This window comes from Hypanus sabinus, chromosome 4, assembly GCF_030144855.1.
Source record: "Hypanus sabinus isolate sHypSab1 chromosome 4, sHypSab1.hap1, whole genome shotgun sequence".
Taxonomy (NCBI): Eukaryota; Metazoa; Chordata; class Chondrichthyes; order Myliobatiformes; family Dasyatidae; genus Hypanus; species Hypanus sabinus.
In genome coordinates, this window is record NC_082709.1 from 91,645,757 (window position 1) to 91,660,867 (window position 15,111).

Sequence of the window (15,111 nt, forward strand, 5' to 3'; positions counted from 1 at the left end):
ACTTGAGGGGCAACATTTTTATTGAGAGAGTGGAACATATATGGAACAAGCTGCCAGTGGAATTGGGCAAGGTAGGTGTAATAACAATATTTAGAACACAGTTGAGCAGGTAATTGGATAGGGAAGGTCTAGGGCCAAATCCAGACATATGGGAGCAGCTTGGATGGTGCACCTTGCTTGGTATGCAGTCAGGCTGAAAGGCTCGTCTCCATGCTATGACAATGACACAAGGTTTGCCTCAAAATGTTGGTTTCACTTTGGAGCAGAGATCTGGGAATGGACAAATTCACGACCAATTTAGACATCAGATATAAAAGGAAGCTCTCCCCATGTTCAGAGGGTTTGCACTGCTTCAGTGTTTCCATCATTCATCTGGTGATCTGTAGCAACACACACAAAAAGCTGGAGGAACTCAGCAGCCAGGCAGTATCTATGGAGGGGAATAAACAGTCGATGATTCAGGCTGACAAAATGATCGTAATTTGCTGAGTTCCTCCAGCACTTGTATTTATTTTTATTTCTTTAGAGATTCAGCACAGCAGCAAGCCCTTTCACGTTGCCCTATTACACCCATGTGAGCAATTAACCTACTAAACACATACAAGTTTGGGATGTGGGAGGAAACCAGAGCACCCCGAAGTGCTCCATGGCATCTCTGGGAGAACATGCAAACCCCTGGAGATGAACCCAAGTCATAGGCACTGTGAAACTATGTGCTAACCACTGTTGCTGATTTCCAGTGTTTGCAGAATCTCTTGTGTTTACCTGGTGAGGCCAGCTGGAACTTGTTGCCTGTGTAGAATGTGTCGATCAGGGCATCAAGATCACAGATGCATGGTAAAGGACTAGAGGGGATCAGGCTGACCTTTTCTACTCAGAAAGGTGAGTAGCTGGTGCACACTGCCTGAGAGAGAATGGAAGCAGAGTCACTGAAAGCATTCCAGTTGGTAAAATCCCATCTTCCCCAGAACATACTGGTGCAATCCTACACTGCCATCACAGAGAACATCTTCTCATCAGCCATTACTGAAGAAAGGTGTTGGCCCAAAACGACCACTGTTTGTTCATTTCCATAGATGCTGCCTGGCCTGCTGAGTTCCTCCTGCATTTTGTGTGTTTTGCTCAGATTTCCAGTATCTGTAGGTTTCCTCATGTTTATGATCAGCCATTACTGCCTGGCTTGGCACAACATCCTCTCACAATATACCAAAACTACAGTGAACTGTTAGGTCATTGGCTGCAGCCTACCATCGCTGTAGGACCTGTATGTGTCCAGGACAAAAAAGTGGAGAGGATAAATCATTGTGGGCACTCCCCACCCAGCAAACGTTCTCCAAATGCTCCCTCCTGGGAAGCACTAACCTTAGAAGTTTCCTCCCCAGACAGTTAATCTGATCAACTATTCTATTGATAACCCCCATCACTGTACTTTGCTTAGACACTTCAAAGCACTTTTTATAATGTTGTTTACATTGTAAATACTGCTGGTGTCTACCTGTTTGTTAACGTAAATATCTGATCAGCCAATCATGAGGCAGCAACTCAATGGTCAAGAGGTTCAGTCCTTGTTCACTCCAGACATCAGAATAGGGAAGTAATATGATCTAAGTGACTTTGGCATCAGATGGGGAGGTTGGAGTATCTCAGAAACTGCTGATATCCTGGGATTTTCACACACAACCGTCTCTGGAGTTAACAGAGAATGGTGTAATAAACAAAAAAACATCCAGTGACTGGCAGTTCTGTGGGCAAAAATTCTTCTTGATGAGAGAGGTCAGAGGAGAATGGCCAGACTGGTTCAAGCTGACAGGAAGGCATCAGTTACTCAAATAATCAAGCATTACAATGAAATGTGGCTACTGGGCAAGTTCAAATTGGAGTCCGCTGGAGGCAGAATATGGACTGCCTTGGGGTTAGGGAATTGTGTATATGTGTGGATGGGAGGTTGGAACAGGGTCTTGTTGTTCTGTTGCTCGTTGTGCTCTGATTGGCTGTGTCCTATGTCATCCTGCCAAGGCATTGGAATAAGTGGTGTAACTTGTGGGCTGCCTCCAACACACCTTGCATGTGTTGGTTGTTAATGCAAACGATGTATTTCACTGTATGTTTCGATGTGCATGTGATAAACTTAAATCTTCAATCATGAGGTGTTGGAGGATAGGATTAAAAAGGATGAGGTCAGTCCGCACATGATGGATTGAAAGGCTGGCCTCCATGGTTTGTGGCTTCCTGAAGGGAAATGGGTTGCAAACCAGTGAAAATAACCTGTAGTGCCACAGAGAAAGAGCAAGATAATGGGGCTGAGGAGAATGCTCCACAATGAACCAGTACAGACTTGTTGGGTGAATGGCCTTCTTCATTGCTTCAACAGTTCAGTGTTTCTACCAACATCCATTTTAAGTAATGGATGGTAAATGAAGTAATTAATATTCACGTCACAAATTAGAATAACCTTTAGATGTTAATAATTGAATGAGCATTCCGCATTCTCCCTCAACATCCCAACACCCGGCCAAAAGCCACAGGCGCTGTGCCGCTGTTGTCTGTTTTAAACATCAGGCCTGGACACCGATTCTGCGGGAGGTAAGGTCGTTAATCACTTGACAAATGCGCCGCGAAAATGCAGCAGGAATGTCTTCGGGGAGAGGTTCCCGCTGCTGGGTGTCTTTGTAGGTACTACAGCACTCCCCTGGACAAACCGCAGCCCGCACCGGCCACTTCGCCCGTGGCCAAGGGTTCTCGCATTCATTAGCACCGAGATTGGTCTCGGAACCCCCCTTAGCAAGGAATGATGCTTCTTAAGTCTGCCGGGGACCTGATTCCGCTCGATGCTGTTGCCTAGTGACTGCGGGTTGTCACTGTGGCTCTGGAGGAAGAGGGAGTGTTTGCAGTGCTGTTGGAAACAGACAACAAAGGGGAGAGGGAGAGCTACGCGCTCTCGCCGTGAGCAGCAGAGGACCTTTCACATCTCTTCCTAGTCGGAGAGGAGGCAGGGACGCGGGAGCCCATGTTCTGCTGGATCTAGTTTGCTGCGCAGATCTTCAGGCGGACACCCATTCGCTTGGCGGTAAGACCCAGCGCCCCGGTTCCCCTGGCCCTGCCGGAGCGCGGTATTCCCCCTCTCCCCCTCAAAAAATATACCGTTCACAGGGCCGATCTTAACAAAAACCTGGCAAGTACAGGAAACAAAGATAAAGACACCGACGCTGAATACGCGGAATTGAAAGAGATAAGATTCGTTTGTCCAATTCCAATATGACTAAACTGATCTCATCTCCTAGTTTGTGTTACTGTATATATACAGTACAGATGTGTGTGTAAATGTATCATAAACTCTAGATCAGAATTATCTCCTATGTATATATACATATGTAGTATATACTATATAATTGTTTTATTTATATATGTGTTCATGTTTTATGTAGATATATATGTTTTTAGATGTATATAAACTGAACGCAAGTGTGGATGTGCCCTTATCTGTGTGTGAGAATGAGTATTCAATATATAATCTGTCTATGTATAATCTTGTGCCTCCTCTCTGTATTTAATATCTGTCAGCAGCATGCTAATCTCAGGGCGTTTCCGTAGATCTTGCCTAATGTGAAATTCCTAGGGTATTGTGGCTTCCACACGGATATACCTGTGCACTTTTTTTCTCTCTGCGATGTTGAAACATCGGCTACTTTGCTCTGCCGATACTATGCGTCTATTGTCTGGGGCCGCACATTCTCGCAGGCTACTGATTAAGGAGGAAAGTTCACCCCGCAGTAGGTGGTGTTGTTCTTAAAAGACAACCAGAAGGTGAGGGGCATGAACCTTGGTATCTCTAACTTCTGTAGTTTCTCCCCCTCCCCCTCTCCTTTCCCATTCCTCATACTGGTTCCTCTCACCCTTCTCTTCTCACCTGTCCATCACCTCTCTCTGGTTCCCCTCCTCCTTCCCTTAGGCCCATGGTCCAATCTTCTCTCCTATCAGATTCCTTCTTCTTCAGGGCTTCATTGGTTCCACCTATCATTCCTGGCCTCATCCACCCTTCCCCTCACCTTGTTTTATCTATCACCTGCTAACTTGTACTCCCTCCTCCCTCCCCACCCACCCATCTTTTATTCTGGCTTCTTTCCCCTTCCTTTCCGGTCCTGATGAAGGGTCTCAGTCCAAAATGTCGACTGTTTATTCCCTTCCGCAGATGCTGCCTGACCTGTTGAGTTCCTCCAGCATGTATTGCTCAAGATTTCCAGCATCTGCAGACTCTCTTGTGTTGATGACAATCAAAATGTTTTGCCTCTCATCTCTCCATCCACTCATCCTGCTCCCAGCTTCCTTCTGCATCTAGGGAGTCACTCCCACAAGGGAGAGGCCCAGAGAACAGCGGGGCAAAGCTTCGCAGATCCTGGACAGGCACCAGGTGGAAATGCCAACTGATGACCTAAGGCTCAACCCAACATTGCACAGCTCAGTCTCTGCAGCAAATACAATTTAGGAATTGGTTAGAGTTAGGCATCATACTTCCGCCTCCAGTATAATGTTAGTAGTGCAGTGGACCTCAGAGAGCGTTCCAGCACAGAAACAGGCCAATTGGCCCATCTAGTCCATACCTGATTGTTATTCTGCTTAGTGTTATGAACGGGCCATATTCCTCCATACTCCTTCCATTCATGCACTTATTCAAATTTCTCTTACCTTGGTCAATTTGATAGGTTGGACACAGCAAAAACACTCAAGAGCTGCCAGCCACTTGCTGTAAATAGCCAGCCGTGGTTCTTTGGGAAGGACTTCTGAGCCAAAATGAGGGCAAACAGGAGGCTGGAGTCTTGAGACCAAAGACCCAGGTTATCCCTTCTAGTGGTGTGGGAGGGAATTCTTTTCTCTCTGGAGTTGCCCTCCGTCAGATAAGGTCTGCCTGCCTGTTCCACAAAAAAGTGGTGGATACAGCCCAGTCCACCTCCCCACCACTGAGCACATTTACGTGAGTGCTGCCACAAGAAAGCAGCATCCACCTTCAAGGACCCTCACCTTCCAGACCTGCTCTCTTCTCACTGCTGCCTTTGGGCAAGAGACATAGGAGCCTGAGGTCCCACACCACCACGTAGAGCATTACGGCACTGAAACAAGGCCTTCAGCACAATAATTATTATTCTGCCTTGTCCTACATCTGGACCATAACCCTCCCATCCATGTACTTAACCGAACTTCTCTTATAAATGGTCCAAGAAGAGTTACTACGCTACAACAATCAGTCTTCCGAACCAGCTCAACACTGAACTGAGTTCACAGTCTGTATACTCACTTCCAAGGACTCTATCTCAGTAGTATCTGCTTACATTTTTGTTATTATTTGCATGATTTGTCTTCTTTTGCATATTAATTGTTTGTCAGTCTTAGTTTATTTATAGCGTTTCATTAAATCCTATTGTATCTCTTTAGTTTCCTGTAAACGCCTGCAAGAAAATTAATCTCAAGAGGTAAATGGGGGTATACAGATACTTTGCTAATAAATTTATTCTGACTTTGATGCTAAAAGATCTGGTGGCAGTATTTGAAGAATGTACTGTGTAGGGTTAGAAAGTGAGAAGCTTTCTTTGGCTAAGTGAGGGGTCGGTGAGAGAGCAGAGGGGCAGGATTTCCTCTGACTCACTCTTCCTGTGTCCCCTGGCCAATATTTATCTCCAATCAACCTCACTACACAGTGTGGGAACTTATTGATGCCGGCCATGATTCCTGTCCAAGATGATCCCATTTGCCTGTGTTTGGCCCAGCTCCCTGTAATGGGGTGGCACGATAGTGTCGCGGTTGGCATAACCCTATTACAGTGCCAGCAACCTGGGTTTAGTGCCACTGATGTCCATAAGGAGCTTATACATTTCCCCCCATGACTGCATGGTTTCCCTCCAGGTGCTCTGGTTTCTTCCCACGTTCCAAAGACTGGGTCGGTAGTGTAATAGGTCACATGGGTGAGACTGAGTGCTGGATGGGCCGAAAGGGACTGTTACCATGCTGTATCTTGAAATAAATAAATAAGCAGGCCTTTCCTATCCACGTACCTGTCCAGATGCCTTCCCAATGTTGTACCTAACCTTTACCACCTCTTCTGTGCAATATATGCACCACCCCCATGTGAGAAACCTGACTTTTAAATCCTTCCCCTCTCACCTTAGTCATGGCCCCTTAGTTTAAGAATCTCTTATCCTGGGAAAGACTGTGATCATCTCACTTGCCACGCTCCTCACAAACTCAACCCTCAGCCTCCATCAATCTAGGGAAATCAGTTCCAGTCTTTCCTCATAACTCAAGCCCCCCATTCTAGGCAAAACCCTTGTGAATCCTTTCTGCACCCTCTCTAGCCTAAACACATCCTCAACCAAGAGACATCGTAGGACAAAGGGTCTGTTCCTGTGGTGTCCTACACTCTATAAATGTGAGCTCCAAGACCCCTCTGTCCCGCCACACTGCTAAAAATCCTGCCGTTGACCCTCCATTCTGCTTTCAAGTTCAACTGTCCAAAGAGTATCGCTTCACACTTTGGATTGAACTCCATCTGTCACTCTCTCCACCAAATGCATCTTGTCAAAGTCCTGTTCTAACCTTCCACAACCTTCTACACTACTCTTTGTGTCATTGGATAACTCCTCTGCAAGTTTGCTATCATCTACTGTGCCTTCACATTCTTCCCATCTACAGAATACAAGAAGCAGTAGTAGGCCATTTAGCCCTGATGTCTGCTTCACCGATCAACAAATCCACAGTTTGGACATTGAGTACGTAGTTTCCTGAAAGTGGCAACGCAGGGAAACAGGAACGGTGAAGAAGGTGTGTGGCAGGCTCACTTTGATAGGTCATGGCATTGAAGACAAGTCTTGGGACCTCATGAAACAGTTGTTCAAGACATTGCAGGACACCATGGTAGCATTTCAGTCAGAGGACTGCTTTACAGTGCCAGTGATCTGGAGATTAGGGATCAATTCCCATCGCTGTCTGTAAGGAGTTTGTATATTCTCCCTGTGACTGTGTGGGTTTCCTCCAGGTTCTCTGGTTACCTCCCACATTCCAAAGACACACAGGTTAGCATTAGTGAGCTGTGGGCATGCTATGTTAGCACCAGAAGCATGGCAATACTTGTGGGCTGCCCCCAGCACATCCTCGGGCTGTGTTGGTTATTGACACAATAATAGGCATCCATTAGTCTCAAGAGACCATGGATTTTCGCCTTGGAAAGTTTCCAGGGCACAGACCTGGGTAGGGTTGTATGGGAGACCGGCAGTTGCCCATGCTGCAAGTCTCTCCTCTCTATGCCACCGATGTTGTCCAAGGGAAGGGCAAGGGTCGATATAGCTTGGCACCGGTGTCGACGCAGAGCAATGTGTGGTTAAGTGCCTTACTCAAGGACACAACACGATGCCTTAACTGAGGCTCAAACTAGTGACCTTCGGATCACTAGACTAACGCCTTAACCACTTGGCCACGTGCCAACACAGTCTTTGGCACAAATGTCACATTTCACTGTATGTGTCGATGTTTCAATGTACATGTAAAAAAAAGCTAATCTTAACATGACATTGATGAGACGGCACCATGAGTCGTGTGCAGTTAAGACCATAATACTGTAACACCATAAGACACAGGAACAGAATCAACACATTCAGCCCATTGAGTCTGCTCTACTCTTCAATCATGGCTGTTTTTTTTCTCTCTCAACCCCCTTCTCCCCGTAACCTTTGACACCCTGTCTGATCAACAACATAGGAACCTCCACTTTACATATACCAATTAAATTGGCCCCCACAGCCATCTGTAGCAATGAATTCCACTGATTCACCACCCTCTGGCTAAAGAAGTTGCTCTTCTTCTCTGTTCTAAAGGGGCAGCCTTCTACTCTGGGCTTTCCCACTACAGGAAACAATTGTGCCACCCATACTAATCACTCCACCACAATGATGTGTTGAAAGGGAAAAGCAATAACAGAATGCAGAATATAATTCAAAGTTCAAAGTAAATTCAACGTATATGTTACCATATACTACCTTAATAACACTATGATGTTCCAATTAGGAGAAAGTGCAGTTGATATAAACAACTGCAAAGCCATAATGAGGTAGATTGTGAGGTCAAGTGTCCATCTTATCATACTAGGGAACTGTCAATAATCGTATAACAGCAGGGTGGAGGCTGTTCTTGAGCCTGGTGGTGTGTGCTTTCAGTCTTTGGCACTCTTTATCTATCGAAATACTGATTTATATGTTTATTTGTTTGCTTCTTGTAACAAAGTTTTTTTTTCTGTCCTGCACTGTACTTTTGCCACAAAACAATACATTTCATGCTGTATGTCACTGATAACAATGCCGGGGACAGAGGAAGGGAGAAGAGAGCGACTCCTGAGTGGGTAGGTCAGCGATTATGTTGACTGTTTTCCCAAAGCAGGGAGGAGAGTAGACACTCATCAGAACTACAGAAGGTCGGGGGAGTGGAACAGGCAGGATGAGGGATTCCTTTCCTGCTTCACTGGCTGATGCCATCGGTGTAGGTGCTGAACAAGTGAACCCAATTCAGCCAAGACCATGAATCAGCTGCGATAGTTAACAACCCTAATCGCATTAACTCCTGCACCAAGATGATTGTTGCAGCAAATAAATAGGAGTAACGAGCCCAGCTGACAAAGAGTTTCTGATTTGTCTCTTTTTCCAAACATGATACGAACCCAGAAGGAAAAAGATCTTTACGTTCTAGATGGAAATCTGTTCAAAGTTCTGTCCATATAATGCAATCCTAGGATAATTCACTGCTATAGTGTGAATGGTGAAACTCCCTCAGCAGCAGAGCTTGGAGTAGCATAACGATGTATCGAGTAGAACTGATTCCTCATTGCACCAGAGACCTTTGTGATCAATCTAACCCTTCTCTCCTACACCACCAATAAACCATTTTTCTTTCATTTGTTGTAGCTAAGAGTAATTAGAGCACAGAACACTACAACACAGTAGTCTCTTCAGCCCATGAAGTTGTGCCAACCTTTTAACCTACTCTAAGATCACTCTAGCCCTTCCTTCCCATATATCCCTCAATTTTTCTTTCATACATCTGCCTACCTCAAAACCTTAAGGTCCCTAATCATCACCCTGACACCCACCACACACTAAAAAAATATATATATCTCTGACATCTTCCCTAAACTTTCCTCCAAAGTTCAAAGTAAATTTATTATCAAAGTACATTTATGTCACCATTTACAACCCTGAGATTCATTTCCTTGTGGGCATACTCAGTAAATCCAATCATCATAATAGAATCAATGAAGGACCGCACCCAAATGGGCAGATAAACAACCATTGTGCAAAAGAGAACAAATTGTGCAAATATATAAGAAAAAAGAAATAATGATGATAAATAAATATTGAGAACATGCAATGAAGAGTCTTTAGGTTGTATGTTTACATCTTTGCTATCTAGATGTTCCAGGGTTGAGTGAAGACCCAATGAAATGGCAGCTGCTGTTGACTTGTCATAGTAGGCAGACTGGAGCAGATCCAAGTCATTTCTCAGGCAGGAGTTGAAATGTTTCATCACCAACCTCTCAAAGCACTTCATCACAGCGAATGTAAATGCTACTGGATGATCATCGTTGAGGCAGGTTGCTTCACTCACCTTTAAAGGGATTGTCTATTGTTCTCACAATCTAACTCATCATGGTCTTGCACCTTATTGTCCGCCTTCACTGCACTTTCTCAATATCAAAGTGAATTTGCTAGCCAAGTACGGTGGTGGAGGTGGAAACGATAGGGTCTTTTAAGAGACTCCTGAATGGCTACATAGAGCTTAGAAAAATAGAGGGCTATGGGTAAAGCCTAGGTAATTCTAAGATAAGGACATTTTCGGCACAGCTTTGTGGGCTGAAGGGCCTGTATTGTGTTGTAGGTTTTCTGTGTTTCTATGTTTCTAAGTACATATATGTCACTATATACTACCTTGTGCTTCATTTTCTTGCAGGCATTTACAGGAAGATAAATACAATAGAATTTATGAAAAACTATATATAAATAAAGACAGACAATGTGCAAAAGAAGGCAAATTGTGCAGATATACAGTATATTCAAATCATTCTGAGAACGTGAGTTGTAGAGTCCTTGGAAGTGAGTCTGTGGGTTGTGGAATCAGAACTGAGGTGAGTGAAGTTCAGAAGCCTGATAGCCGCTGGGTAAGAGCTGTTCCTGAACCTGCTGGTGTGGGATCTGAGGCTTCTGTACCTCCTGCCTGATAGTAGCAGTGAGAAGAGAGCATGGCCTGGATGGTGAGGGTCCTTGGTGATGGAGACTGCCTTTTTTTAGGGCAGTGCTCAGTAGCAGGAGGGCTTTGACTGTGATGGAGGGGTTGTATCCACCACTTTCTGTAGACTTCTCTACTCCTGTGCTTTGGGCTCTGTAAGTGTAATGCTATATTGTGCATTCTGTTACTGCTTTTCCATTGTATGTTCTTTCAATGTGATGAAATGATCTGTATGGATGGCATGCAAACAAAGATTTTCTCTGTCCCCTGATATACTTAAACTTCTGTGACCCTATTTAAAATCAGGCATAGATTCTAGGTTCACAGAGTAACAATAACAGTGCTTTTACATCTCCGTAGAAACTGGGTTCTTTCTGTGCCATTAATTTCAGTGATGTTGTGAAGTTCCTAGGTCTGAACTTAAACCCATGATTCACAGTTGAAAGTGTAACCATAGACTTACACCTGATACTCAAAGCGTCTCATAATACAACAGGTTTGCCAGTGAGGAAAAGAAGCTGCTAATGTGATGAATAAAGGGGACAGTAAAGATCATTGATGGCTATGGAGGATCATGGAGTCATAGAGCACTACAGCACCAAAACAGGCCCTTCAGCCCATCTAGTCCATGCTGAACTATTATTCTTCCTTGTCTCATCGACCTACACCTGGTCCATAGCCCTCCCATCCATGTAGTTAACTAAGTTTCTCTAAAGTGTTGCAATCAAACTCACATCCACCATTTCGCTGGTAGCTCATTTCACATTCTCACCAACCTTTCAGTGAAGAAATTCCCCTTCAATATTTCACCTTTTACTCTAAACCTATGATCTCTGCTGCTTGTCTTGTCAAACCTCAGTAGAAAAAGCCTGCTTGCATTTACCCTATTTATACCCCTCAAAATTTTGTGCACCACTATCAAATTTCCCCTATGCTCCGGGGGGATAAAGGACCTAACCTAGTCAACCGTTCTCTATAATTCAGGTCTTCCAGTCCCAGTAACATCTTAGTAAATTTTCTCTGTATTCTTTCAAGCTTATTGATTTCTTTCCTGTAGGCGGGCGACCTGCAGTGTGCACATGCCAGATTAGGCTCCATCAATGTACAACTTCAATGTAACATCCCATCTCCTGGTCTCAGTACTCTCATTTTCAAGGAATTATGTACCTATGTTCCCAGATTCCTTTGTCCAACCACATTCCTCAGTGCCACTGTGTAAGTCCCACCCTGGTTTGTCCTGCCAAAGTGCAACACTTCACACGTCTGCATTAAATTCCATTGGCCATTTTTCAGCCCATTTTTTTCACTGCCCACTACGCCACCAATCTTGGTGTCATCCACAAATTTGCTGATGGACTTTACCACAGGATCATCCAGATCACTGACAAAGGGCCCTGCACCGATGTCAGATCCAGTTTACAATGTCACCCTATATGCCAAGCGACTGAATTTCAAGAATGGAAAAGCAGATAAAAAGTGTTGGACAGAGCCTAGCCCATCATTGACAAAGCCCTCCCCATCACTGAGCACATCTACATGGAGCACTACTACAAGAAAGCAGCATTCCTCATCAAGGGCCCCCACCACCCAAGCCATGCTTCGTCTTGCTGCTGCTTTCAGGAAGGAGGCAAAGGAGCCTTAGGTCCCTCACCGCCAGGTTTAGGAACAATTATCACCCTTCAACCACCAGGCCCCTGAACCAGCGTGGAGAACTTCACTCACCTAAGCTCTGAACCCACGACCCATTGAATTGCTTCCAAGGACTCTACAACTCACAGTCTCAGCAATAAGTACATATTTATTATTTGTACAGTTTGACTTCTTTTGCACATTGGTTGTTTGTCAATCTTCAGTTGTGTGTAGTTTTCCTTGATTCTGTTGTATTTCCGTATTCTACTGTGAATGCCTACAAGAAAATTAATCTCATATGGTGACATATATATCCCTTGATGATAAACCTATTTTGAACTATTCTTGACCAACGATCTGGCACCTTGTCACTGATCCCACTGATAGTTTTCCTTGTTGTCTGAATCTGGGGAAAGGTCTGGAAGAGGAACAAGAAAGGCAAAGGAGGAGGGAAAGGTTGAGTATGGAGTGAGAAGGGACTAGACAAGGGTCTGGGAAAGAAGAAGGGAAGACCATAAGCCTATAAGTCACATGAGCAGAATTAGGCCTTTTGGCCTAGTGAGTCATTCCAACATTTCATCGTGGTTGATTTATTATTCCTTTGAACCCCGTTCCCCAATGAGATCACCCCCCTCATTCTTCTAACCTCTAGCGAGTACAGGCCCAGAGCCATTAAATGCTCCTCAAAGTTAACCCCTTCCTTCCTGAGATAATTCTTGTGAACCTCTGCCAGACCCTCTTCCTTGCCAGCATATCCTTTCTTAGACCCAAAACTGCTTACAATACTCCAATTGCTGTCACCTTAAAAATTCTCAGCATTACATCCTTATGCAAGGGTGTGTAAATGGTAAGTTTCTGGGGAAGGGGACAGGCTGTAATCATGGGTATCCAGGGTCATTTGTTGAGTTGTGCTTCACTGGGTCAAAGAACAGAGAGGAATTTCTGCTGGTGTAGTAACAGCCTTCACAAAGTTGCACTCAGCACATGTAGAACGCCTGTGGGTCACAGCTGTGAGATTTGCAAGATCACACCGTGTTGTAGGAATGGAATTTCAATGATATTATTGATCTTAGGAGAAAGCAACGTCAGTAAAATTAGCACTGTTCACGAATCTCTCCTGGAAATTCCAAGAAATAGATGAGTCAAGTTATGACAAACAGTGGGGATTAAGGAGCAATCACCAATAAACTGCAGTCTCATTAATTATGTTGTTAGGTGCATCTTTTAAATAGCAAGTTAATTAAGTCCCTGTCATTAAGGCATGGGATCCACAGCAACTAGTCTGTGAGTAATAGTATAGATATCACCAGTCACTGCAGTGGTTAGTTATCAGATGAACAACCCAATAACCACAGCAGCTTACACTAAGTAACAAACCAGAAATAAATTCAAATCTCATGAGGGCATTTGTGGATTTTAAATGTGATTGATTAAATAATGTTGAATTTAAAAATTAATTTTTGGAATGAGCAAATGAATCCCACATGAACTGAACAGGTTGTTTCCTATTTCATATCTTAATATAGAAAACATAGAGAATTACAGCACAGTCCAGGCACTTCAGTCCACGATATTGTGCCTGCTCTATGATCAATCTAACCCTCCCTCCCACATAACCCTCCATTTGTCTATCATCCATGTGCCTGTCTATGAGCTTCTTATATGCCCCTAATATATCTGCCTTTAACACCACCACTACCCACTCACCACTGTGTAAAAGAAACTTCTTCTGATATCCCTCCAACCACCTTAAAGTTATGACCCCTTGTATGAGCCATTTCCACCCTGGAAAAGGTCTCTGGCTATTCACTCGATCTGTGCTTCTTCTGATCTTGTACACCTCTATTAGGTCACCTCTTATCCTCCTGGAGTTTGGTAGCTCAGATAGACACTTTGGTCAGCACAAAAGAGATGGACTGAAGAAATTGTTTCCATGTTGTGTAACTCCATGACTCTATAAGCCATTGGGTTCAATTCAGTGAGTAAAGGAGGCCAGAATGGTGAGAAAATAATCAATACAAACAAGTTTATTTATTTATTTATTTATTTATTTAGCGATAAAGCATCAAACAGACCCTTCCAGCTCAATGAGCCACCCCACCCAGCAACCCACCGGTTTAACCCTCACCCAGTTCCAGGACAAATAACCATCACCAATTAACCTACTAACCGGTACATCTTTGGACTGTGAGAGGAATCTGGAGCACCCAGAGGAAACCCACACATTCACTGGGAGGAAGGTGCAAACACCTTACAGAAATTGAACTCTGAACTCTGAAATGCCCCAAGCTGTTATAGTGTTGCTACCATGGCACCCAAAGAAGGTAAAGGTTAGCAATACTTTAAAGTATTGAAATTTAAATTGCTTTCACTTTTGGATCTGGTTGAAGTTTTGGATGTAGAGACAACAGGTCACTGAGATGTATCATTTCTTGAGGGGAGACTGCCAGTATTTTATTATCTTTTTTTTCAATGTGATAGAATTAAAACACATTGGTAGTCAGCATCAATACCACTCAATAACTCTGCTGAATTACTGTTAATCGGATTTATTTGACTGAAAACAGTGGGATTTGTCAGCTTTTCTTCTGGCTGCCAATTGGTGAGGTAATTCCATTCTCTGGCTCTCCCAGGGCAAGACATTATCAAATCCTTGAAGCACAGAGAAGGATAAATTATACTGGAGATGTAATGTTGCACGTTTGAGTGCTGGGGGAGTTGGAAGAGCTATGTTTTGGATGAGCTAAGAACTCACATGTCATAGAGCAGTACAGCAAAGAGCCAGTCCCTTTGGCCCATCTAGACCATATCAAACTGCTATTCTGCCTGTTAATAGGGCCTCAAACTCCAGACTTGCTGAAGTATCTGGACAAGCACTTAAATAACCAAGGCACAGGCAGTCACAGATCCAGTTCTGGTAAATGGAGTTAGTATTGTAGCTACTTGTTGTCACAACATGTAAATATGACTCTTAAGGTTCGAGTACCTGCCCTGAGTCTAAGTGATAAAACTTGTGCACTGTGATGAGCACTAATCAGCAGGTTGGTCTCCAAAGGTACACTGGAGAAATCTGATCTTCAGCAACTGGGAAAGTAATTCATCTTCCACAGCTTAGCTTACTGTTAAGGATAGATATTTCTGAAAACTTAGAAATTATGAAAAGTAAAACTGTAAATAAGATATATTGCAGCTTTGTAACTCTAGGTAGGCCACTTCCAGAGTCTT

At 43.9% G+C, this 15,111-nt stretch overlaps 1 protein-coding gene across 1 annotated transcript in view; it reads left to right on the top strand.

Moving 5' to 3' along the window:
* The first annotated feature begins 2,877 nt into the window (after window positions 1-2,877).
* si:dkey-91i10.2 (uncharacterized protein LOC555224 homolog) overlaps window positions 2,878-15,111 on the top strand; it is a 303,051-nt gene continuing 290,817 nt past the window's right edge. Inside the window, exon 1 of the mRNA XM_059967655.1 lies at window positions 2,878-3,067. The gene's annotated coding sequence lies outside the window, so the exon portion shown is untranslated. The remainder of the gene's footprint in view (window positions 3,068-15,111) is intronic.